We start from the raw sequence: 27,360 nt of genomic DNA on the forward strand, positions 1-27,360 counted from the left end.
GGCTGGGGCATAGCATTTGACTGTTGAAGGCTGGAAATTAATTTATCCTTTTGTTGCTATGATTATTATTTTGTTGCAACCCCATTGTATCCCTCCCTCCCTCCAACAGCAATGCCCCAATCCCCATAGTCTTGAAATACCCAGCATTTATGACGTGTCAAACTTTCTCCAATATATCAGTTCTAGTAACTCATTTATCTGGGGGTTAGAAATAGACCTTAGACAAATAGACATTTGAGCAAAGACTTGAAGACACAGGAGCTGATGAGCCATATGAGTATGAAGAGAAGAAAGTACCACACAGAGGGAGTAGTCAGTGCAAACACCCTGAGGTCAGGTAAACCTTGGAATATTTGAAGAGTCAACAGCCTAAGCAACACACAAAATAAGAAGATATGGGGCTGGGTTGTGTTGGGCTTCAAGTAAAAGTCAAAGTCAAAGTAAAAGCCAAGGATCATTTTGTGTTCTATTCCACAAAAACGATTGAATCCTCTGTCAGGTAGAATCAGAGTTAATTTTTTGTTTCTAGTTCTGCTGACACATCTCCTGGTGAGATCTTTGACTGAATTTAGTCTTCCCTATTCCAACATGACATCTTCAGTATAGAAAGAACAAAGGGATATTTATAAAAAGGCAGAGCCCCAAAGTAAGAAATTATAATGTAAACTTTGATCACATCACTGGTGCTGGTTACGGTCTCAGTGATTCTCACCATCATTGTTATTATAGTATTAGTAAATGCTCTGAGGATTTATGTGCCATAAAACCAACTCAGACAGGCATAAGCAAAAGAACGATTCATTACAAATGGTTTTAGGATTGCATGAGATAGGAATGTGCCTGCACCTCAACAGAAATTAAAGCCGGGCACTTGAAGAGTCCTAAGACTTTTGATCAATAATTTTTATTCCTCTTTTTGAATCTGATTTATCTACTTTTTTCTCTCTTTTGAAGCAATGTGGCCTCCATTCTCATCCCTCTCCATTTTCCAGGTTTAGTATGTGCGCTTAATGGCAAATGGAAGCTCCGAAACTTTTTATACATTTCCCAAGGTCAGTGTTTCTGGTGCAAATCCCTCCTCTCCAAACCCAATAATCTCAGGGAAGGGACTTGTTAGCCCAACTTCAGGACCAACCATATCTGTCTAGAGGCTAAGCTCATTATGGGAGCTGCTCCCACTGCAGGCATATGAAGAAAACGGGAGGGGAGGTGATCTCAAAAGAACCAGCAGAGGTAGAGACGTCCTCATCAGAAGCTCGGTTGCTGGGTAGAAAATAATAGTTGCCCACTTTAATCATCATTTGTTTATATTTATCATCATTATTACATTTCTGATGAAGTTTTTAGTATCTCTAAATTCTTAGAAGGTCCCTTAGCAGAGACATTGTCACATCACTCATTCTACACATTTTGAGACAGAACAAGTTCTTTCCAGGATTTTGAATGTGCTTCTCCAAACAAGACTTCGTCACCTCCCCATGATCTGTCCACCTTCTCTCCAGAGAGAACAAGTTATGCCTTTTGTCTGTTTCTACCACTTAATACAGATTTTGCTGATGGTATTCTTAGAGATGAAAAGAAACAGCTGGTCAATCTTCAGCATAATAACATCTGATATGTCTGAAAACTGCCATAACTCAATCTCTTTGTCTCTCTTCAGACTAAACATGCCCAATTACTTCAGCCTTTCCTCTGAGCACCTTTGGGGCCACTATCTTCCAGACTGTTTTAGCTTCCCCTCTTCAGAATGTGGGGTCTACTCTGGCCACTGACCATTGGCCCTCCAATGTTTGTCAAGGACAGTTCATCCCTGAAATACTGGAAGGAGGAACATCAGCACTGCACCAGTAATTGTCTTCTGGTGAGAATGGGCTGTGTGGCCAAGTCTCTATTTGAACTTCCTGGCTGCTATTAACCCCAGATAGGGTTGGGATGCCAATGTGTACTGCATAGAGTTACACAAACATGGATTCAAATCCTGGCTCTGTCACCTATTGATAGAGCAAGTGATTTGATTTTCTGCTTCATCTGTTTCATCTGTACTGTGGAAATAAGAAAACTAATATTTAGAGGATTAAATGGATGATTCCTGTAACATGTTCAACATTAAAGAGCTGGGAATAGATATGAAGTTGACTGCTAGGGTTGTGAACAACTCTTAAAATATAAAATCTTAAAACTACTAGCATTTTAATATAGTTTAACAATTTTCAAAGAGTTTGGAGGCATTTACCACACATATTTGCCATAAAAACAATATTGAACATAATAGGATACTTCTAGTTCACAGAGTAGTATTTTCTACATCTCTAACTGTGTTTCACAAAAGCAAACTGTGTTTGTAAGGGTTCTGGTTGTCTATTGTCCCCTATGAAGGGACAGTGTCAGAGAGTGAGTCATGAGAGATGGGAATGTCGGAAGTCCAAAGCGGTTGTGGTAAGTTCTGCAGCAGAGAGCTCAGACTGATCCCTGCAGTGACCCTCATGAAAGAAGGAAAGTCTGGGACACTTGGGTGGCTCAGTTAGTGAAGAGTCTGCCTTTGGTTCAGCTCATGTTCCCAGGGTCCTGGGATTGAGTCCCTTATCAGGGCTTCCTGCTCAATAGCAGTCTACTTCTTCCTTTCCCTCTGCCTGCCACTCCCCCTACTTGTGGTCTGAGGGAAGGTCTTAGGGCCAAGATCCAGAAACCGTGGCAGGGCCAACATTAAAAAGAAAGCTTAGGGGTTAAAGGCATGAGTTTGGCAGGCAAACACACGTGGCCTTAGAATCCTGTCTGTGCCACTCTTTGAAAAATGAAGGTAGTAACACTTACCTAGAAGGGCTGTTGACAGCACTGAGATAATGTATGCCAAGTATTTAACCCATGGTATGTGCTCAGTCAACGGTGGCTCGTATTATTAAGAATCTGCAGCAGGAGCTTGGCCGGACTGTACTAATAGAGCCCAGAGTTACACATCTTCTCCTCTTCTACTTGGTGTATCTTTTTTATCTGGTTTATCTTTAATACACCATCTTCCTTCTGTGGGACTTCCTGATCTCAATAAACCAAGAGATCTCTCACATTATTTTGAGTATAGATTAAAAAAAACTTTACTATATTTGCCTCTTATAAGGGATTTTATTATATGGTTATTTTGGTAGCACAGCTGGTTCTTGACTGATATATATATGAGCACTCTAAATTAACAACATCATTAAATGAGTTTGCTTTCCTCAAACATATGCGACGGAGTAGAAGGGGAAGACAGTCTTGAAGTCCAGGGTTAAGATTTTATCACAGACAATCTGTGAAGGAGAAAAAGAACATTAAGATAATTAAGCATTCATGAGATCAGCATATTTAATTACATCAAAATTAAAAGCTTCCATAAGTGACAAAAAAAGCAAACACAGTAAGATAAATGACAAGCTCAAGAAATTATATTCAATAAAAAGTTGGGGTTATTCTGACTGACAATTTAAATAAAACAAAATGCCAAGAGCCTAATAGATACACAAGCCCCGAACATAAACAGGTGTGTCCAAGCTAGAAAACAAACAAACAAAATATTGTTGCAAATAATCATGAGATACATGAAATAAAGCACCATAGTGCTTGATTCACCTATTAATATCACCTTTCCCCTGATAATCAGGCTAGGTGGTGAGGACAGGACAATGAATAAAATAACCTCATGCATTGTGAATGACATTTTAAATTGGTACAGTTGTTAGGAAAAGCCTTTTGGAAATTTGCCAACATAGGAAATTGACCCAAAGAAAGAGTCCAGAGTAAAGCCCTCTGCGGAAAAATGTCCATTTCTAATAGCAAAAAGTTAAAGGCAACACACATGCTCAAAGAATATACACAATATAGCAGATCGGTTTAGTGGGACACTATGTATCTATTACAAATTCTCTGTATCTAGAATCTATAGTAGATTGGTAAACTGGTGCCATCATAATGTCAAGGGAAAAGATCCAGTGTTGTCTCTAAGACTTGGGCATATCTAAAAATGAGAAAAAAGTATACCAAAATCTGATCATCATTATTGGTGTGGTGGAATCTTCTAGCTAAAAGCAGTTTCCCTGTTGCTTTCCTCCCTGAAAAACTTCTGGCCCATATGTTGGCTCTTCTCCCAGGAGAGCTTCCATATCCCATGGTTGCCTTCCTTGTGGTTCTTCTCAAGGCCTCTGTGCTAGCTTACTCTTGGGCAACTTTTCTCCTAGTAGTTGGCTTCTTGTCAGCCTTTGACGGAGTTGACAATCAACTGCTTTTTGAACTCTCTTCCTTGGGCTTCCTTGATGCCACATTCCCTGATACTCCTCCAGCCCTTCTGGCCACTCTTTCTCAAACTCCTGGCTACCTCTTCCTCTTTCCCTTGACTTCTGAATATTAGAGTGATCCAGACATTGGTTTCTAGACCCTATTGTTCTCTCTTTCTTCCATTTCTCCTAAAATTAGCTCTCCTAGTATCATAGCTTTAGGGAATACCCATACGATGATGATTCCTAAATTTGCCTTTCCAGTCCAGTCCTGACCTCTCCCTGAGCTCTCGGCTCAGGCATCTAACTACTGATTTGTCATTTCTACTTGCATAGTTAGTGTGCATCTTAAACACAACAGGGCCAAACCAAAACAGGGACTCTCACTTTCCCCGGCCCCAAGATGTATTAATCCCAATCTTGCCACCTGACTATGGTGCCTCTGTCAACCTGGTTGCTCAAGTTGAAGACCTAAGAGTATTCTTGCACTCCTTGAGCCTGATCCATCAGCATATCTTATAAGCTTTCCTTTCTGAACCAGTATAACTATCTTTGTGTCTGTGGGCATTACCTTAATCCCTACCCTTGAAACTTTCCTCCAGAACCAGTGCTGTAGCACCTACGTGTACTCTGTGCTTCTACTTTTCCCCATACCTCCCACTATTTATTCTTCACAAACAGCTGGCATAATCTTCTAAGGCATGAAACAGATCATATCACTTCCATTTGAGTTTCTCCAACAACCTTCCACTGGCCTTGGGATAGAATCCAAAGTTCAAGACAGGGGTGTCTTTGTCTGAATGCCTCTCTCGGCCATTTTCCCCTTGAAATCACGTTGCTTCAGACTCCCTAACTTCTTTCAGATGGAACTCATTCAAACTGTAGAGTCTTCGCATTGCTCTTCTTCTACCTAGGACATTTTACTCCTAAGTACTGATGACACCAGACTTCCTGTCATCTATGGTTCAGGTAAATATTGCTTCTCCAGCATGCCTTTCCTGAACTCCTCTGGTCCATTTTTTCCCCCACCAGATTGCTTATTATCAATTCATTTAAATCTAATTCTGTCTACCACCATACCACCCTGAATGTGTCTGATCTTGTTCTTTGCAGTTATTGGTGGATTTGTTGAGTTGCTTATTGTCTTTATATTATTTCTCAAGAGCGGAAGCTGTATAGATCAGAAACCTTAACTTTTAATCATCTCTATATTCTCAACATCTAGATCAGTGCCTGACACATAGTAGAGTAGGTGCTCAATGAATACATGTTGCATAATTATGGGATTCCCTTCCAAATGAACCTTTCAGTATTTTTTTGTCTATTTTTAATTAAAAATAAACTTCTGTGTATAATAAGAAAAAACATGCATAAGAGCATGCCAGTTTTTTTTTTTTTTTAATTTTAGAAAGGAAGACATTGTGGTTAGATTATGTAGCTGTTCCTTACTTTTCTGTGTCTAAATTGTTTAACTTTTGGGAAACTCAGTTTACCAGTCTGCAAAATAGGGCTAATAATTATACTGGGCTTGCCTTCCTTGATGATCTGTTGCTAGGAATAAAGAGACAATGCACAGGAAGGTGCTCATTTCTGTTAAATGCTTCAGAAACATATAGCATTGTTTGCTTTTATTCTCCTGTTTGTATTCTCCCAGATGGGGAATAAATTAGGAAAATTCTCACAGCTCCTTAGACCGGGTTGAGGGAGGTCAGGGAAAGTGTAGAGACTGATTACAATGACAAAATCAAATGTCAGTCAATCTTCATATTGCTAATCTCCTTTATCAGCAAGGATCTTTTCCTTGATTTGAGGGGAAAATCCCTGCATATGAAAAAAAAAAAAAGTATCTGAGTCCCAGATGCATTACCTACATTGTCTCCTATTTTTTCTTTCTTTCTTTCTTTTTTTAAGGATTTTATTTACTTATTTGACAGACAAAGAACACAAGTAGGCAGAGAGGCAGGCAGAGAGAGAGAGAGGGAGAAGCAGAATGCCTGCTGAGCAGAAAGCCTGATGCGGGGCTCAATCCCAGGGCCCTGAGATCATGACATGAGCAGAAGGCAGAGGCTTAACCCACTGAGCCACCCAGGTGCCCCATTCTTTCTTTTTGTTCCTCAATTTATTTCACTATAAATGTATTCAAGAAATAGCAACTTCTACCAGCAGTGTTGATAACCACTTAGAGATAAGTGTCAATTGGTTCTGTCACTTTGTGCACCAACTCCTTATGCTTTAAAACCCATGGTTTGTATATAAAACTGATAAATTGTTGAACACTACATCTGAGACTAATGATGTACTATGTGTTGGCTAAAAGAATTTAAATAAGAATAAAATAAAATCCATGGTTTGAAAGCTCATTTTGGACAAAGTTATTTGTGGTTTGAATATTTGTGGTTTGAACCCGTTTTGAATAACTTGTTTTCACAAAATTGTTTCAAAGCTGAATATTAGTACTTTCTTATCATACTCTCGTGCCTGGAATGGAGACGACCATCACATCATTGGCACCCACAGTTATGGCAGTAGTGTCCATCATGTGATGGGCTTTTAAACCTTTAAAATCAAGAGGTGTGACCAGCAGCTTGAGAGAGTTTGGCCCAGGCAAGGCACCTCTTTGTTGACTTAAATCACTCTCTGGAGATCCTGAAACACTTACCCTGCTTCCACCAGGCCTTTCCCAGCTGGCAGTGGTGTGAAACCATGCAGCAGTCCCAGGATAAAGGACCTCTTTTTCTTGGCAAACCTTCTCTTTCTGGGCAGAGGCACAAGCCATGTAACAGTCCCTGGGGCACTAACTTCTGGGGCAGCCCACCCTGCCTGAGCCCCGTGTCTCAGAAGAAAGAGATGTAAGCCGGCAACTGATACCCAACTTTTACTTTGGAAGGACTGACTCTACAGAAAACCATCTCATAGAAAGATACATCTCAACTAAATTTGGATTTTATTTCTTTTATCTCCCCTTTGGCTGGAACAACAGTGTAATAGATCTATTATTGTTTAATTGTATATTATTTCTTTATTGGCTTATTAAGAGATATTATCACAAATACTATTGGCTTGAGAGATATTATTATTATTATAAATTATAATTCCCACAGTGACCCTGGGTTGAGTGAATTATTAGCAAAGATAATCTCAGTCTCTGAACCTAATTTGCCTCCAACAAGACACCATCAGAGTAGACATTTGGCAGTAGGACAATGAATCAAAATGGCTAAAGGACAAATTAACATGCAGCTTCCCATGGTTGCCTGGAGGTTGTTCTTCACAGGCCCCCACAGGAAGAAGCACAAAGAAAACAAGGCTGTAGCCTCCCATGAAAGCCAGAGCTCGGAGTTCTGAGTTTCTGTTTCAGGTGTGTCTCCTACCAGCTGTGGAACGTTGGGGAATGACATACGATCACAGAGTGATTATAAGGTGTAATTGGAGCAGTATCTATGAAAATGCCTTCTAAACTCTAGCATGCTAGGTAAACATAAGATAGGATCAGAGACAATCACTCTATTGTTTGATGCCCTCTGACCTGGCCAGCCAGCAGCTAAAGGAAATACCCTCACAGTAGCCATATAAATCTTCCTCTACAATCACCGACTGAACCTGCAAGTTTGGGGAAATCCCATCCGTCTGAGCCAAGCTCAGTAACTTTATCCATAAATTAGGAAGAATGGGACTCATTTATCCCTAAGTTTCCCTCCAATTGTTATCTTTTTTTAAATTTTTTTTTTTAGTTTATTTTCAGCATAACACTATTCATTGTTTTTGCACCACACCCAGTGCTCCATGCAATTCATGCCCTCTCCAATACCCACCACCTGGTTCCCCCAACCTCTCACCCCCGCCCCTTCAAAACCCTCAGATTGTTTTTCAGAGTCCATAGTTTCTCAGGGTTCACCTTCCTTCCAATTGTTATCTTTTTTCTAAAGCTACAGTGACAGAAAAGCCTTTTCGCTGCTTCTTTTTCCAGTAGGTGGAGCTATTGAGCACCAAATTTTCTCAGAAGTGATCTTTTGTAATTTTTGTGTTTTTTTAACGAGAAGAGGCTCATCAGTGTTATTTTTTATTAACTATGAAGCATTTCCCAGACTAGATCCTCTAGGTTTGAAACTATCAGAAATACTGAAACAGAGGAGCCTGGGTGGCTCAGTGGGTTAAAGCCTCTGCCTTCAGCTCAGGTCATGATCCCAGGGTCCTGGGATAGAGACCCCCATGGGGCTTTCTACTCAGCGGGAAGCCTGCTTCTTCCTCTCTCTCTGCCTGCCTCTCTGCCTGCTTGTGATCTCTGTCTGTCAAATAAATAAGTAAAATCTTAAAAAAAAAAAAAAGAAATAGTAAAACACATAAAAATGCTTTTCATTATAAATCATGAAAAGATTACAAGTTTGTTAATCAGATTTACTTACTTTTAGAAAACCTTGTAAATTTGTGTGGGCCCAAGGACATATACTAAAACTTGATTGTAATCTCTGCTAGGGTAAAAAAGAGGGGAGTTCATTTTTCCTCTTCTGGGAAATTTTTATATTTGTTCAAAAATGGGCATGATTCATAGAATCCCACAAGGGTTTTTCCAAGGGTCTCATGAAAGTGGATGAACTGGAATGATAATTAGGAGAAAGCGACACAGCAAAAAAAAAAAAAAAAAAAAAAAAAAAAAAAAAAAAAAAAAAAAAAAACTTACTATGTGTTATTGTGTGTATTTTGTCTACAGCCTCTATAAAAATTATCAGTTAAATATTCTCACCTGTATTTTATTAGACAAAAAAATGAAGCTCACAGAAATTAAGAGAGTTGCCACTAAGAGAAAGTATGTGAGAGCTTGAATTTAAATCCGGTCTGGCTAGCATTGTGGTCAGAGCACTTGGACACTTGAGAACTGTCTCCCTGAAGTGCATGGAGGGTGATATGGATTTGGGACAAAAGCGTATTCTCAAGTCCTTCTCAAAGGTACATATTGAAGTTGCTCTGTTTCCCTTAAGATGAATTTGGAGAGGGCATAGATTAAACTAAATGAAGGTTTACGGTCCACTCTTACAAAGAAATTCACCAGAAGAAAGCCAGTCACAGGTAGTTTACCTTCTATGATATTGTATATTACCTGTATCATCCCAATCCCAAGAAAAACAGGGGGAATCCATGTGCTCAGGGTTGGGAGAAAGTGAAATATCCCAAGGGAAACCAAGGCAGTATCCCAGATATGTACATTGGGCAAATAGTAGGTCAGTTGACTAGGTCAGGTATGAAGAGTTACTCCAGGCATGGTGGATTCCAGATTTATGAAAGAAAGTCTCTTTCTCAAGTGTGACTTTCAAGTGGTTATGTGCATGGCATCTAGTATGACAGCACTGACTTCAAATTCTGTCTCATGGTGCTTAAATGTACAGATTCAGGGCAAGATGGTACACACATGCTGAATTTCAAGAACATCATTCACAAAATGGGAATAATTACAGAATTCAACTCAAAGGGCTGTTATAATTTAAGGAAGTAACATGCACAACGTTGCATATTATATTGTCTTGCACATATAAAGCTGATACTAAATATTATTTTGCATGCAACCTGATGGTGACAGGCATCTAATGAGAACCCCAAACCAACTGTGATTGATTAATGCAGTATCATCTGACACAGCCCATTCCTAGCTGAGAGGGACAGGCACTGACACACTTTCTTACTCCCCATTTTCTGACATTTCTCTCCTCCACCATGCCCCTCACTCACTCTTCTTAGATCCTTGAAGGAAATATTTCTCCCTCCCCTAACTTATTAGCCTACAATTCTCAAAGAAGTCTGAGGATTTCCTCCTTTGTCTCTAGAGTTCTGCCTGCTTCCTTCCAACTTTGTAATCTGTAACCCGAGCAGTGCATTTCTCCAGAGGAAATTATTATTTTGCCTGTCTACTTTTCCCTTCCTGTACTTTTTGTGTTCACTCTGTTCATCAGAACTCATCCGTAGCCTGCTCAGATATTGATAAGTTTATACAGAGTCTCTTTTCTGTAGAATATGTAGGGGAGGAAAAATAATTTCCCCTCTACTCTCCTAGGTTCTTGGTTGAGAGCTGCTAGCAATAACAGATTTATAAATGAAAAACTTAACAGAAGCTTAATAACATGTATATTTCCTGCATACATGGGACATACCCAGGGAATCTGAGTACTTTCTTCAAATAGTCTGTGCCAACCTTGACTCACTTCATTGCATCTTTCCTCAAGCATGAGCTCCATGCCTTCCACTTGTTAAAGAATAATTCAACTGAATTAAATTTGATGATCTGGTTTGCTTTATTAAGTGATTCATGAACCAACACATCTCAACCAGGAAGTAGGGGAGAGGTCCAAGGAGTTCTACAGGAAGGAAGGTGGGGCAAGGAAGTCATTAGCAAAAGAAAGAAAGAATTGTTCCAGTTAAGGTCTTATTAGATAGGGTCTTATTAGATGGATTACCACATCTTCCTTTGGGGGATGGAGAGGGCCCCATGTGACATATGACCTCATCAGAGCTGATCAGAAAATTCCTGACTGACAGGTTAAGACTAAATTTCTGGGGGAGGTTGGAACTGCAAAAGGGTATGTTTTAAGGCCTCCTTCTGTGACTTGGTCTAAGTGACGCCATTTGGGACTTGTGGTTTTCTAATGTACTTTTTTTTTTTTTTTTTAATCCAGGGCTTTACAGAGTGTGTGGTATGGAACTCCAGTGGGAGTCTTAGTAGAGACAGCTTGTTTAATTATCACATGGTTTCAATTATTTGTGGAACATAAGGAAGAGCATGGAGGACATTAGGAGAAGGAAGGGAAAAATGAAGGGGAAGAAATCAGAGTGGAAGATGAACCACAAGAGACTATGGACTCTGAGAAACAAACTGAAGGTTTTAGAGGGGAGGGGTGGGGGAATGGATGAGGCTGGTGATGGGTATTAAGGATGGCACAGAGTGCATGGAGCACTGAGTATTACATGCAAACAATGAATCATGGAACACTACATCAAAAACTAATGATGTACTGTATGGTGACTTACATAACACAATTAAAAAAATAAATAGAGACAGCTTGTGTAGGTCTGATGAGTGAGAGATATGACATCCCTTTGTGGAAACCTCAGTCACTAGGGATGGGGCTCCTGGGAAGAAATTATTCTGTGCTGCTCTGGGAGAAAAATTTTGAGAAGCATTTTATAAATCCTCAGAATGACCTTTAGGGAGAGATCGTGAGCTGCCTTTGGCAATGACCCATTCTATAAAGCATCTTTTTATTTACCATTTCTCCTTCTCCAGCTTATTCTCCTCAATATCTTTCTTTTGTTTTTAGTTGAAGATGGTATTTAAGGTGAAATCTTGGGCTATTTCAAGAAGGTACTCAATTTTCCTGGATATGTCTCATACATGCAGGAGGTATGCATTTTATTAAACTCCTTTTTGTTTGTTTCTTCTTTATCTGTTATTACAGGGGAGGTCTCAGCCAAGAATCTAAAAGTGAATGCTCTAAACTTTACTATTACCATTTATGATTGCAAACAGCAATGTTATTAAAGGATGCCAGTGACCCACAGCCAGACTGTTGCTATTTTTACCTAGGATGGGAACTCATAGCACAGGCACCTTATGGTCCTGGTTGAGGATGGGAAAAGTAGGGACCAGGTGAATGAAGAGTGAAGATGCGAAGATGGACAAAACCATTCTTTAGGTTCCATTTTCTTTCTGGTCAATTTGCATCCAATGGTCCTTTCTTCCCAGGTCAGCAAAGATCCAATAGATGGTGCTCTCTGCTGCCAACTGTTGCAGCTGTAACACAAGGAGAGGCTCCTCTTCTCTGCTGAGACTCTTCATCCCTAATTTAGGCAAGATATTTGGGAAACTTCAGAGGAAACCTCTATCTCCATTGTATTTTGAGCCATGCAGTGTGATGTCAATGCAAGTACTTGTAGACCAAAAATTATCAACAAGTCAATGTATGGTCAAGAAAATCTCTTGCATTTAAGACATTATTATTTTTGAAGCTTTTGCTTTTGAAACATATAACTGACTCACTCTACATTTTTAATACTATTTAGGACACTCTTTTGTCTAACTGGACTCCTTTGGGGGTAGCAAGTTCCCACAAACTTATCCAGGCTCTATTTCCTTGGTTTATTTTTTATTTTTTATTTATTTATTTTTTTATTTTCAGCATAACAGTATTCCTTGTTTTTGCACCACACCCAGTGCTCCATGCAATCCGTCCCCTCTATAATATCCACCACCTGGTTCCCCCAATCTCCCACCCCCTGCCCCTTCAAAACCCTCAGATTGTTTTTCAAAGTCCATAGTCTCTCATGCTTCACCCCCCCTTCCAATTTCCCCCAACTCCCTTCTCTCTAACTCCTCTTGTCGTCCATGCTATTAGTTATGCTCCACAAATAAGTGAAACCATAGGATAATTGACTCTCTCTGCTTGACTTATTTCACTCAGCATAATCTCTTCCAGTCCTGTCCATGTTGATACAAAAGTTGGGTATTCATCCTTTCTGATGGAGGCATAATACTCCATAGTGTATATGCACCACATCTTTCTTATCCTTTCATCCATTGTAGGGCACCGTGGTTCTTTCCACAGTTTGGTGACCGTGGCCATTGCTGCTATAAACATTGGGGGTACAGATGACCCTTCTTTTCACTCCATCTGTATCATTGGGGCAAATACCCAGTAGTGCAATGCAGGGTAATAGGGAAGCATTATTTTTAATTTCTTGAGGAATGTCCACACTATTCTCCAAAGAGGCTGCACCAACTTGCATTCCCACCAACAGTGGAACAGGGTTCCCCTTTCTCCACATCCCCTCCAACACATGTTGTTTCCTGTCTTGCTAGTTTTGGCCATTCTCACTGGTGTAAGGTGATATCTCAATGTGGTTTTAATTTGAATCTCCCTGATGGCTAGTGATGATGAACATTTTTTTCATGTGTCTGATAGCCATTTGTATGTCTTCTTTGGAGAAGTGTCTGTTCATATCTTCTGCCCATTTTTTGATATGATTTTCTGTTTTGTGTGTGTTGAATTTGAGGAGTTCTTTATAGATCCTGGATATCAACCTTTTGTCTGTACTGTCATTTGCAAATATCTTCTCCCATTCCGTGGGTTGCCTCTTTGTTTTCTTGACTGTTTCCTTTGCTGTGCAGAAGCTTTTGATTTTGATGAAGTCCCAAAAGTCCATTTTTGCTTTTGTTTCCTTTGCCTTTGGAGACATATCTTGAAAGAAGTTGCTGTGGCTGATATTGAAGAGATTACTGCCTATGTTCTCCTCTAGGATTCTGATGGATTCCTGTCTCATATTGAGGTCTTTTATCCATTTTGAGTTTATCTTTGTGTACGGTGTAAGAGAATGGTCAAGTTTCATTCTTCTACATATAGCTGTCCAGTTTTCCCAGCACCATTTATTGAAGAGACTGTCTTTTTTCCACTGTATATTTTTTCCTGTTTTGTCGAAGATTATTTGACCATAGAGTTGAGGGTCCATATCTGGGCTCTCTACTCTGTTCCACTGGTCTATGTGCCTGTTTTTATGCCAGTACCATGCTGTCTTGGTGATCGCAGCTTTGTAGTAAAGCTTGAAATCAGGTAACGTGATGCCCCCAGTTTTATTTTTGTTTTTCAACATTTCCTTAGCAATTCAGGGTCTCTTATGATTCCATTCAAATTTCTGGATTATTTGCTCCAGCTCTTTGAAAAATACCGGTGGAATTTTGATCAGAATGGCATTAAAAGTATAGATTGCTCTAGGCAGTATAGACATTTTAACAATGTTTATTCTTCCAATCCAAGAGCATGGAATCCTCAGTTTATTTAAAAAAAAAAGAAAGAAAGAAAGAAAAAAGAAGAAGATGATAATGAAAGGAAAGAAATTGCCACTTGATATCTTCCTATTGGCCATCAGGGCCAGCATGGTAGAGCTCTCCTAGGAGTGGGGATTCAGCAGGTTCTATGGTGACAATGACAGAGGGTGGAGGTGGACATAAATAGAATTTGGCCTTTGGGGACTGAGAAATAGCACATCAGATTTAAGGTTGAATTATAGAAGAACATGTAGTCTTCTGTAAATCCACTGTGTTGGGAAAATGACTGTCACCTACTTTAGGATAATTGCCTTTGAAGGCCTTAGCAGGTGTTCCCATTACTGTCATGGCTGAGGTATTGTTGCTGACTTAATGGGAATGCAATGCTTGTAGAGGTTGCAGGTAACCAAGAACCCCTTTTATTCTTTCATAATGCAAAGAATGTGGAAGGGAGTGAGGTAAAAAGAAACCATTTCAATACCTACATATATTTGGGCAATTAAGTAGATGTGGCTCTACTTTACAATAGAGAAGATGATCTGTTAGCTTATGAAATTATTCTTTGCCTTGTATTAGTAGAATGCGCTAATGCAAGAGAGAGAAACCCCAAATTTTCGAGGCTGTGGTGTACTGAATATTTGTGTCCTTGGCTCCCCTAAACGTAGGCATTGAAACCTGATGGCATTTGGAGGTGGGACCTTTACAAGGAGATTAGGTTATGAGTGGGAAGCCCTCATGAATGATTAGTGCATATAAAATAGATCCCAGAAGGATGCCTTCCTCCTTCTGCCATTGAGGAGACAGTGAGAGGAGAGCCATCTATGAACTAGGAAGAGGCTTTTCCCAGAAACCAAATCTGCCAGCACCTTGATTTGGACTTTCCAGCCTCCATAAGTGTGACAAATAAATGTTTGATATTTATAAGCCACTCAGTCTATACTATTCTCTTTTAGAAGCCCAAGTGGAGTAAGACGGGGGCATAAAAGAATAAGTTTTTTTTTTTTTTTTCTCATTGCATGAAGTCTAGTGTGAACTAGGTGACACTCTGTCATCTTCTAACTCTACTATAGATTACAGTGGGCCTCAAGGGCAGCATGACATCTGATGGGAGATGGGAAGACACATGTCTCTTTCCTTTCTTGGACAAAAACTGATAGTTACAATCTATTGGCCAGAACTAGTCACATGGCTCCAACTTTAGTACAGGTGTCTGGGAATTGGAGGAGAGTGTGTCAACTATTTGGTGATTATTACTTTTGTTGTACCATCTCATCCCTTCTTTATGCTCATGCATGTTCTCAGGGGCATATGTTCCATCCTCATGGCAAATGATTAAGATTCAGCACCAAATTACAATGTGTGAGTTTTTCTTTTCTCTGTTCATTTGCAAACTGGACTTTGTAAATGGAGGGCAAGGAGAAACTGAAGAAAGAGGAGCACCACTCTACATTGGAAGGCAGCAGGTTTAATAAGCGAAAGAACTTACATATGAAGGTTGCCATAGACAAGTAGAAGACAAGTAGATCTCCACACCTCCATGCCAAGATTGTGAGTTTATATGGAGCTCTTTTTTTTTTTAAGATTTTATTTTATTTATTTATTTGACAGACAGAGATCACAAGTAAGCAGAGAGGCAGGCAGAGAGAGAGAGAGAGAGAGAGAGAGAGAGAGGAGGAAGCAGGCCAATGGAACAGAATAGAGAGCCCAGATAAGGACTCTAAACTCTATGGTCAACTAATCTTTGACCAAGCAGGAAAAATATCCAATGGAAAAAAGACAGTTTCTTCAATAAATGGTGTTGGGAAAATTGGACAACTATATAAAGAAGAATGAAATTCTACTCTTCTCTTACACCATACACAAAGATAAGCTCAAGATGGTTGAAAGACCTCAATGTCAGACAGGAATCCATCAAATTCCCATAAAAGAACATAGGTAGTAACCTCTCAGACATTAGCTACAAGAACTTCTTTCAAGACACATCTCCAAAGTTGAGGGAAACAAAAGGGAAAATGAATTTTGGGGACTTTATCAACATAGAAAACTTCTGCACAGCAAAGGAAACAGTAAACAAAACAAAGAGGCAACTCACAAAATGGGGGAAGATATTTGCAAATGACACTACAAAGAGCTGATATCCAAGATCTATGAATAACTTCTCAAACTCAACACCCCCAAAACAATCAAGTAAAAAAAATGGGCAGAAGACATGAGCAGACCCTTCTCCAAAGAAGACATACAAATGGCTAACAGACACATGAAAAAGTGTTCATCATAACTATCCATCAGAGATATTCAAATAAAAACCACATTGAGACACCACTTTACACTAGTTAGAATGGCAAAATTCAACAAGACAAGAAGTAAAAAATGTTGGAGAAATTGTGGAGAAAGGGGAACCCTCTTACACTGTTGGTGGGAATGCAAGTTGGTGTAGCCACTTTGGAAAACAGTCTGGAGTTTCCTCAAAAACTTAAAGATAGAACTACCCTATGACCCAGCAATTTCACTACTAGGTATTTACCCCAAAGATACAGGTGTAGTGAAAAGAAGGGCATGTGCATTCCAATGCTTATAGCAGCAATGTTCACAATAGCTAAACTGTGGAAAGAGCCAAGATGCCCTTCAACAGACTAATGGATAAATAAGAAGTGGTACATATACACAATGGAATATTAGCAAGCCATCAGAAAGGATGATTACCCAAAATTGCATCAGTGTAGATGGAACTGGTGGAGATTATGCTAAGTGAAATAAGTCAATCGGAGAAAGTCAATTATCGTATGGTTTCAGTTATTTGTGGAACATAAGGAATAGCATGGAGGACATTAGGAGAAGGAAGGGAAAAATGAATGTGGAGAAATTGGGGTGGGAGATGACCCATGAGAGACTATGGACTCTAGGAAACAAACTGAGTGTTTTAGAGGGGAAGGGGTAGGCGGATAGGTGAGCCTAGTGATGGGTATTAAGGAGGGCACATATTGCATGGAACACTGGGTGTTACACACAAACAATGAATCATGGAACACTACAGCAAAAACTAAGAATGTACTGTATGGTGACTAACACAACATAATTTAAAAAAACAAGAAAAGAAAAAATCTAAAATACAGTAATTAATTTTGTGTTTGAGTCATATATTTCAAACTAGACATGGTGATGATTCCAGTGTGGCTATTTCCTCTTTGACTTAACCCCTTATTTCCAAAGAACACTGCAGGACTTGTCCACAATCTGTGGTTCTCAAGCTTTGGTTGATCTCAATGGAAGCTGGGGGTGAGAGCCATAATTCCTTGATTACTAGCCCTCCCATACTTGCCCTATTCCTCTGATTCTGGATATTGTCTGAATACCACACAAGCACATTTAATTATACCCACTTTTATGCTAGCCAGCCCCCATCATTACCTTAAACATCATAGTTTTATCATCACCACCACCATTATCATCATCATCAATGATAATGTTTCTCACAGAGCACTGTTTCTAAAAATAGCACATCTGTTTTTATTAACACCACTGTAATACTAGATTCCCATTTATAAATTGACAATAAAGCATTTCATAAACAAGAATTTTTATTCTTACAATGAAGAGACCAAGACTCAAAAGGGTTCTATGACTTATTCAGAGCCACATAGCTGGCAAGGGGAAGAACAGGGACTTGACTTAGGTTTTCTGACACCAAGCCTTGTGCCCTTGAATTTATATTGTAAGTTCTCTAAGTTTGGAGATTTTTAGCTTGAAAAAATTAACAGTGGGTTGTAAAAGTTGATTAGCATCAGAAGAGCAACTAAGGCAAATTGAGGCAACCTTATAAGGATTGAATCTGTTTTTTTAATGGCCTTAATAGTGAGCTAACAATTAGATTTTTAAATGGTTGTTAGGAGCATTAAATGAAAAAAGTAATTGGGCTGGCCATTTGTATACAAGTTATTTTGGTCATTAAGTGTGGTCCATGTGAAATTAATTTACTTATCTGCAGATAACTTCATACCCAGCATCTCCAGATCTAGCCAGTTTCTAGAGCTGAACAAAGCAGAATTTCCATAACTACATGGATCATGTGTGTTTCCCAAGGCACCCTGGATACCCAGACAAAATACCTAAAATGACATTCAGGTGGATACCAGTCTGATTTGCTTCTTCTCCTAAGAGAGGGTTAGTTTAACAGAATTCTAAATTGATGAAATTTCTCTAGAGGTCAGCACAAATTAGGACATCAGATTCCACCTTAACTGCTGAGAGCCTACTTAACCCTGATTACCTTAAATTGCATGATCCTATAAATTAGATTATAGAGAATTAAAAATCAAGAGGCAATGTTTTGTTATAGGATCCAAATATAACAAGTGCCATGGCAAATAAAGGTAATAATATATTGACACTCCACCCTGAAAAAAGGGAGGCATAACTCCCCATTCTTTTAGTGTGGGATGGTGACTTCCTTTCAAGGAGTACATTATGGAAAATGGAAAAAAAATATGACTTGACTGTGGAGAAACTCGACAGACACATTTTAACCAGGTAATCAAGGGGAGCATCAATAGTCATACATCATATTGTTAATATGTACCTTTGATATTACATGATGGAAATGGCACCTTACTTCTATGGTCTTCCTTCTCAAACCTATAACGCCAATCTAATCATAAGAAAAACATCAGGTTAATTCTAATAGAGACCTTCTACAAAATACCTGACCAGAACTCCTAAAAAGCATCAAGGTCATCAAAAACAAAGAAAGTGTGAAAAATGTCACAGCCAAGAGGAGCCCTGGGAGATGTGACAACTAAATGTGACCTAGAACTTGAATGGAGGTCCTATAGCAGAAAAATAGCATGTAGTAAAAACTAAGGCAACCTGAAATAACCGCTGATGTTATTCTTGATTATGATGATGATAATGGCAATGATGGAGGTGTTGCTGGTAGAATTTTGATTAAGGTGGTGATGGCAGGGGGAGGTGGTTAGCAGAAAAGTGGGAGCAATTACCACAGATGTACTTGTGTGGCATTCAGATGATCTCCGGAAGCAGAGCCTGCAGCCCAACCCTCATCCCTCCCTGAACCCTTAAACATCTGGACTACTGATTATTTGCATTTTACAAATATAGCTAGAAAATTCAGACTTCTGTGCCTTTTCTCCTTCTTTCTGTGGAAAACTGATTCATCATCTGACAACACACTCACTTTTCATAATTCAGCTCAAGGGTCACTTCCTTTTAGTATTCTTCCTGACAATTATTTTCCCTCCTGCAGAGAATTGGTTTCTACCCACCATATACCTGCACTGTAGTCTACATAGTACTTAGAACATTTTACCACACATATCTGCCTCCTTATCTACTCTGAAATTTTTGCAGGCTGGAGGTGTGTCTTGTTTGTATTTGTGCTTTGTACATTTAATCATATTGTCTACCTCATAGCAGAACCACCGGGCATTTGTTACACGAATGGGTAAGTGAATGATTGAACAATAAGGACTTCATCCATGGCAACCAAGACAGGGTCTGAATAGTGTCCTCCAGGCATTTAATCTCTTCTTGAGTCATTGATGAAATTCTTGATACCTCTCTGAATTATACTACTTTATTTCTATCCCCTTATCATAATTTAGGTAGAGTCCATGTATAAGTGATCCTCAAACTGTGGGTGTCAAACTAATAAGATCAGAATCACCTGGAACTTGGAAGAAATGCAAATACTCAGCCCTCAGCTAAGCTGATTGAATCAGAAACTGGATGTGAGAGCTAGTGTTCTGTGCTTTGACAAGTCCTCTTGGTGATTCTAGTGTGCTCCAGTGTACACTCAAGTTTGAGAACTACAGCCATATATATCATTCACTGCTGCCTTGTCAGCATTAAAAACCATCAAATAGAAACAGTCGTTCATCTTACTGAAGACTGCTATTTCCCATTGTTGGTTCCTTTCAAAACTCTTCAGAGACTGACCTGAACATTACTATCCTCTTCAAGTACTGAGCTCCTCTCCATACTCCCTCTCTCCTGTCAGAAGTCTTGATCATTTATCAACCTGAGAACATAGAGGCTGTCCAAATGAACTTCGTCTTTGTCTTTCCTCACCATTCCAATAGTTCTCAGGTTTGGCACCAGATAGAGCATGGACCCCTAGTCCCTGCTGACCAGACTTTCCATTACATACTCAAGTGTCTACATCCTCACAGCTTACCACTTACCCAATTATACTAATGCCTCAGCCATGCACAAGGACAGGTAGCATCCTGGTTTAGAGACAAGGTGTATCATCTCATGAAGAAAAATCTCTTTACTACCTCAGTGTACACACACACACACACACACACACACAAACACACACACAACTTTTTGGCTCATAGTTGAAGCTCTAAATAATGTTTGTTGAATCAAATAGTAGGGGTGGTACAAGTTAGAACTCCTGATTGAAACTAGGTTTACCTAATGTAAGCTAAGAAGGAATTTTTTTTGGAAAAAAATCTCTTTGATCTCACATACTTGACGAAAAGTTGGATCATTGAGACTTGGAAGAGCTATCTAGGCCACTGGGCAGGATCTGAGAGGAAATATTGTTGGCCAACCAACTTCAACCATTTACCATGATTTTGTCATTGCTCCAGATTTAATTTTGTGAGAGAGGATTTAAACTGGAGGAATTTGGTTCACGTGCTAACACCCCTACTATATGAGGTGTCTCAGTATGGATCTCTCCAATAGCAGATCCAGAGTCAAAGAGTTGTGTGCTTGTAGTATATTTAGGGGATGGTGCCAGGAATTGAACATTAAGGGAGTAACAGGGATAGTGAGATAGGGAACAAACAAGTGAGCTCCCATGGTAGGGAACTTGCAAGGGCCATGGGGAGGGTTGCACACCTCCCTTTAAGAATCCCACTGAGACTGCATGAATCCACCAGGATTAGTTCTTCACAAAAATTCAACATGCTGTTGCTGGATGAAGCGGGATGGATTGTGGGCAGACAAGATTATTAGATACACTTCAGAGAAGGTAATCAATAAATAAGAGAAGTTCAGAAAAAATTGCTTAGGGAAGCCTGCAGAGTGAAAGATTTTATTTATTAAGGAAAATCATAGAAAAGTTTATGGAAGAAGATGGTTCTTATTCTCCCAATGCATTCTCATGACCCAAGAAAGCGAAGTCTGTTTTCCTGGTGACTCTTCTTCAGGAATTCAATGTATATAAAAACCATACTAGTTTACCATGATGAGTGCATAATTCAAAGACAATTTATGTGAACTTAACAAACCATTAGTGCCATGTGTTTGCTTAGATTTCCTTGATTTTATTTTCAGGTGAATAATTGCTAATTTAATTTTTGCTAGGAGAAGAACATTATACTCAAATTCCTGTGTGAGAAAAAAAGATGTTAATGACTAGACAGACTTAGGTTTCCATGGCAACATATTGCTCTCAAGAATCGAGTGGAATATTAAAATAGTGTTTCATTAGGTGGCACATGTTTATTTTTATTACATTACATATGTAATATAACACATCAGTAACGTGGTGCATGAATTAGTGTCTCTGATATACACTCTAGAGCAGTGAATCTTTTAAGTCATTTTATTTTGTAAAGAATTGCTCCCAGAGCTCTAGCTATATGGTTTTGTATCTATTCATATTCCTTTACTTCTACATAGCTGAATACATATCAGTTATGGATATTTGCCTTGCACTTTGAAAACCAGAAAAAGCTCCAAAAAGAGGAATAAGTCTGTGAGCATATGAATGTCTGCCACTGAAATATTTTCTGGACCTAACAATCAAAAGACTCTTGGGGGTCTGACATCTCACTATTCAATTCCTTACACCCAAATAGAGTTATTCAAATCTCTTAAAGAATGTTCTTTGCTTTGGTGTGCCTGGGTGGAGCAGTCAGGTGGGCTTCTGGCTCTTGATTTCTGCTAGAGTCATGGTCTTGAGTTTGTGAGATAGAATCCTGCCTTGAACCCCAGGTTGGGTTCTGTGCTCGCTATGGCATCTACTTGGGATTCTTTCTCCCTCTCCCTCTGCCCCTCCAACTTGTGTTCTTTATCTCTAAAATAAACAAATAAATCTTTTAAAAAATGTTCTTTGCTTCAGGGATGCCTGGATGGTTCAGTTGGTTGAGAAACTAATTCTTTATTTCATCTCAGGGTCCTGGGATCATGCTCCATGCTTAGCAGGGAGTCTGCTTGAAGACTCCCTCTCCTTTCCCTCTGCCCTCCCCTTGCTTGTACTCTCAAATAAATAAATATTTTTTAAAAGAATGTTCTTTGCTTTTCTTTCTCTAAGGCTTTCATTAAGTTGTACCCTCTTTTTTAAAAAAAATAAATTTATTTTCAGCATAACAGTATTCATTATTTTTCACCACACCCAGTGCTCCATGCAATCCGTGCACTCTATAATACCCACCACCTGGTACCCCAACCTCCCACCCACCCTCCATTTCAAACCTCTCAGATTGTTTTTCAGAGTCCATAGTCTCTCATGATCCATCTCCCCTTCCAATTTCCCCCAACTCCCTTCTCTCTATCTCCCCATGTCCTCCATGCTATTTGTTATGCTCCACAAATAAGTGAAACCATATAATAATTGACTCTCTCTGCTTGACTTATTTCACTCAGCATAATCTCTTCCAGTCCCAGCCATGTTGCTACAAAAGTTGGGTCTTCATTCTTTCTGATGGAGGCACAATACTCCATAGTGTATATGGACCACATCTTCCTTATCCATTCGTCCGTTGAAGGGCATCTTGGTTCTTTCCACAGTTTGGCGACCGGGGCCATTGCTGCTATAAACATTGGGGTACAGATGGCCCTTCTTTTCACTCCATCTGTATCTTTGGGGTAAATACCCAGTAGTGCAATGGCAGGGTTATAGGGAAGCTCTATTTTCAATTTCTTGAGGAATTTCCACACTGTTCTCCAAAGAGGCTGCACCAACCTGCATTACCACCCTCTTATTGGAAGATTCTTCCATTCCAACTTTGTTTATGGAGTCTATACATTTTTCAAAGTCCTGTTGAAATGTTCCATTCTCTGTTCTCCCAAGTTTTCCCTCAAAGACCTGATGAGAAATCACAGACTCTCTTACTGGATTAACCAAACCATTTCTACTTCTCTGATGGCCTTATTAGGTTGATCTATTGGTCCCAACTTTAGGCAATGTTAGAGATTATTCTCAAATGTTTGATCTCATAGTTTGAGTCTTTCCTTTCACACTTAATGAATAGCATTGAAGTCATACAGAACTGCTGTGAATCCTATCTTTTCCTCTACTCATTACCTATATATCGTGGAGAGATATAACTTCCTAAAGCCTTGATTTTCTCACCTATAAAATGGGGTGAATAATGATTCCCATTTCAGAGAGCTGTCATAAAGATAAAATGAAATGCTAATTGATGGTGAAGATGAAGACCATGGAGAGGATGACATAATCAGACTGACTGAATTGTGCTTGAATATCTAAACGAAATTAGGTTATATAACTGGTAAATATATTAAAGGTCTACATGGCTTGAAAGAGCAATAAATAGTGCATCAGTGCCCGGATGGAGAGAATGCATCTCCTGAAATCCACTGAGCATTTGTTAATCATTTCCATTGCTAGCCTCTAGGGAAAAAGGTAACTACCATGGGTACTCAAAGCTATTTTATTGATGCCCCAATCTATCAAAATTATTTCCTAGCTTGGAACATAAGCATGACCAAACTCTTGCTAGCATCTCAAAATTTTCCATCATTTTCTTAGATTTTGAATATATATATATGTCATATTTATATATTATATATATATTTAAGTTTTATATATATAACTTAAACTTAATATATATTATATAATATATAATAATATATAAGTTATATTATTATAATAATAATATATGTTACTTAACCTTCCATATAAACAAATTAGAATTATTATTTTATTTCTGTAGCCTCATCATTTAGTACAGTATCTGGCACTTAATATCAACTCAATAACAAGTACATAAATGAACATAGTAGTCATTAGTGTTATCTGACAGTTGTGGCATATTAGATTATTGCTCAGGAAATATTCACTTCCATTCCCTCATATTCAAGGGAGAAATGTATTTCCTTGCCTCAGTTATAGTAGGTTTGGTAATAGAACACACTTCTCTGGAGAAAGGGGAACCCTCTTACGCTGTTGGTGGGAATGCAAGTTGGTGCAGCCTCTTTGGAGAACAGTGTGGAAATTCCTCAAGAAATTAAAAATAGAACTTCCCTATGACCCTGCAATTGGACTCCTGGATATTTACCCCAAAGATACAGATGGAGTGAAAAGAAGGGCCATCTGTACCCCAATGTTTATAGCAGCAATGACCCTGGTCGCCAAACTGTGGAAAGAACCAAGATGCCCTTCAACGGACGAATGGATAAGGAAGATGTGGTCCATATACACTATGGAGTATTATGCCTCCATCAGAAAGAATGAAGACCCAACTTTTGTAGCAACATGGCTGGGACTGGAAGAGATTATGCTGAGTGAAATAAGTCAAGCAGAGAGAGTCAATTATTATATGGTTTCACTTATTTGTGGAGCATAACAAATAGCATGGAGGACATGGGGAGATAGAGAGAAGAAGGGAGTTGGGGGAAATTGGAAGGGGAGATGGATCATGAGAGACTATGGACTCTGAAAAACAATCTGAGAGGTTTGAAATGGAGGGTGGGTGGGAGGTTGGGGTACCAGGTGGTGGGTATTATAGAAGGCACGGATTGCGTGGAGCACTGGGTGTGGTGCAAAAATAATGAATACTGTTATGCTGAAAATAAAAAAAAAATAAATTAAAAAAAAGAACACACTTCAGATATCAGTGGGGATGGTATAAGCAGAGATGGGAACATGCACTTGTGTGATCTGGCCCTTATCTTGCATTCCTGCCTCCTGCCATGGAAAGACATGGCTTAGGTAATCATTAGTTCCAAGGAGAAAGAGAAATATATACAGCAGATCCATATCTAATCAGTAATTTGAAGCAAATCCTCATCCTACCCTGCCATATTGACCAATCTGATCTACAGACATGGGAATATGAAATAAATTCTTATTGTTGAATGTCACTGAATTTGGGGGTTGGTTGATGAGGCAGCATTTTACTGTGGGTATTGTGAACTGAGAATAAAATCAGTAAATAACAAAAACCTAAACAATAAGAAATTGACCTTGGAACTGAGTAATAGGAAAGGAGGCTGGAAAAATGTCAACTTATGTGACGTAGGGAAAACCATTAGGTAAAATTGTCACTTGAGGTAACTGGAAGACAGGAAAATGTACCTGATTTATATTAGCAGTAGGCAAATAAATTTCAGACAAAAATGTTGATTCTGTGAACTGACTTGATAGCTACATTTTTATCAAGTGTTAAGGAAAGAGAATCTCTGCAAAGTATAGGCTAGATTGCTCACATAATTTAAAGGGAAAATAAGAGGGGGTTGAATGGTTAGAAATTCGTGTTTTTTTTTTTTTTTTCCAAACACAGCATTAGAACAAATGATCCTACTCTGTGTCACAGTCTACAAATACCAAATCAAGGTGTGGTTGCATGTTTTTTGCCAAGTCCTCTCAAGGAATTAATGTAGTGGTCTGTAGATCTTTTTAGCTGGAGAGAGGGAGGAAAGAGAGAAAGGAGGAGAAGGCACTGGGGGAGAAGATAAAGGTCTCAGAGTTTTGGAAGAATTGTGGAAGAAGGTTTTAGTACATGGAATTCCCTACAATGGAACATACAGAAAATCCATGAAGGTTTTAGAAAGTTATATTGGAAAACACACACACACACAGACACACGTATGTATGCACACACTGGACTAAAAGAGGCAGAGACTGTTAAAGATGTAAAAATACCTCTGCTCCTCCAGTTTCTATAGGGAGGAAACAGGCTCAGAAATCTGCTCAGAAACCAAAGGGTATATCCTTCAATAGCTTCTTCAGAAGTGGCCAAGGAGGAAAATCTCTCACAAAGTTGAACCATGAACAGTGTAGAACTATGAACTGAGGATCCACTTTGAGAAAGCACAATGAGAACCTAATTGAACGATATTTTCCCAATAAGTTGTCAGAATTGCTAAAAGCCATATACCACCACATACCTTTAGTTTCTCCCATTCAAAAATGTTTACTGTGATTATCCTAGACATGTTCCACTGCTGGATGTTGGGTGTGAGCAGGGCAAATAACTTGTCATTTTCATCAATAGTCACTGTATAAAGAGAAGCTAAAATTGGACTAAATGTAGATATAAAATTCTGGGCTTGAATACTGATGTCTTGACTGGATAGGCTTTTGAGATCTTTGGGTTAGGTCCATGTATTTTGTAGTTCAGAGAGGTGTGAATATTTGAGATTTTAGTAGATATCATTTTACCCTACCTGGATCTCCCTATGCAGGATCAAAATACTCATTTCCCCAGTTGTTGGGACATTTGCCTGCTGATGGCTAAAATTGAGGCTTTTCCAAGGAATTACCACTGGCCTAGGGAAGCTGCCTCACCAAGTATACTTACACCCTCCACTGAGACAGCTCATGTTGATTCAGCTGGGGACAGCTCTGAGGGATGATCCAAGTGAAGTCTCTGTTCAACCGTCTCACAATTCATCCTACTTACTTCATTCTTGCAGGTGTTGTTTCAGAGAAGACTGTCCTCTAAAGAAATATCTGTCTTATAGAAATAGAACCAAGAGAGTTGGAGCCAGGAGAGGCCTAAGAAAGTAGAATCTAAAATGGGATTTGGGACCTAAATCACTCATCAGATGACTAACAATGAAGACCCAATAAGTGGTGACAGTTGGGAGTGTGGATATCCCCCACCATGCTGTGGCAGTGCAACTTTTAAAATGTTTACAAACATTGTTTGATATAGGAAAGCAGTGGGAAGCAATACATAATATCTCAGGCATCTGAAAAGTTCAGTGAAAGCAACACTACTTGAGTGGAAAAAGAAGTAGGCAAAAGTATATTCACACTCATGAACAGTGGTGAATTATTTGGCTGTTCACCAAGTTTCTGGATGGGGAAAGGTTGAATGATTAGGGATAAGGACTGAGGAAGCAACATGTGGATGGACCTGTGTGAGTGGGCACAAATTGGGTAAAATCTTTGTCTCATCTGCTGATGCATATGAGAGAGTGCTCATCATGTGAGAAGTACTAAATGAACAAGTAGAGAGATCACTTGGTTAGTTGACATCAACCAGCACAATGGAGATGATGGCAGGAATGGAGGCCATGCCATGGACCAATAGCAGAGCTGCCTTTTGCCAAGGCTCATTTAGCTTCTGCTGCTTCCCAATGTCC

General features: G+C 39.2%; 1 long non-coding RNA gene across 1 annotated transcript in view; it reads right to left on the reverse strand.

Annotated features, from left to right (window-relative positions):
- Positions 1 to 3,117: 3,117 nt before the first annotated feature.
- LOC132013281 (uncharacterized) overlaps positions 3,118 to 27,360 on the reverse strand; it is a 49,421-nt gene continuing 25,178 nt past the window's right edge. Inside the window, exon 3 of the long non-coding RNA XR_009402959.1 lies at positions 3,118 to 3,284. This is a non-coding gene — a long non-coding RNA (uncharacterized LOC132013281). The remainder of the gene's footprint in view (positions 3,285 to 27,360) is intronic.

Source organism: Mustela nigripes, chromosome 3, assembly GCF_022355385.1.
Source record: "Mustela nigripes isolate SB6536 chromosome 3, MUSNIG.SB6536, whole genome shotgun sequence".
In the NCBI taxonomy this organism is placed as follows: domain Eukaryota; kingdom Metazoa; phylum Chordata; class Mammalia; order Carnivora; family Mustelidae; genus Mustela; species Mustela nigripes.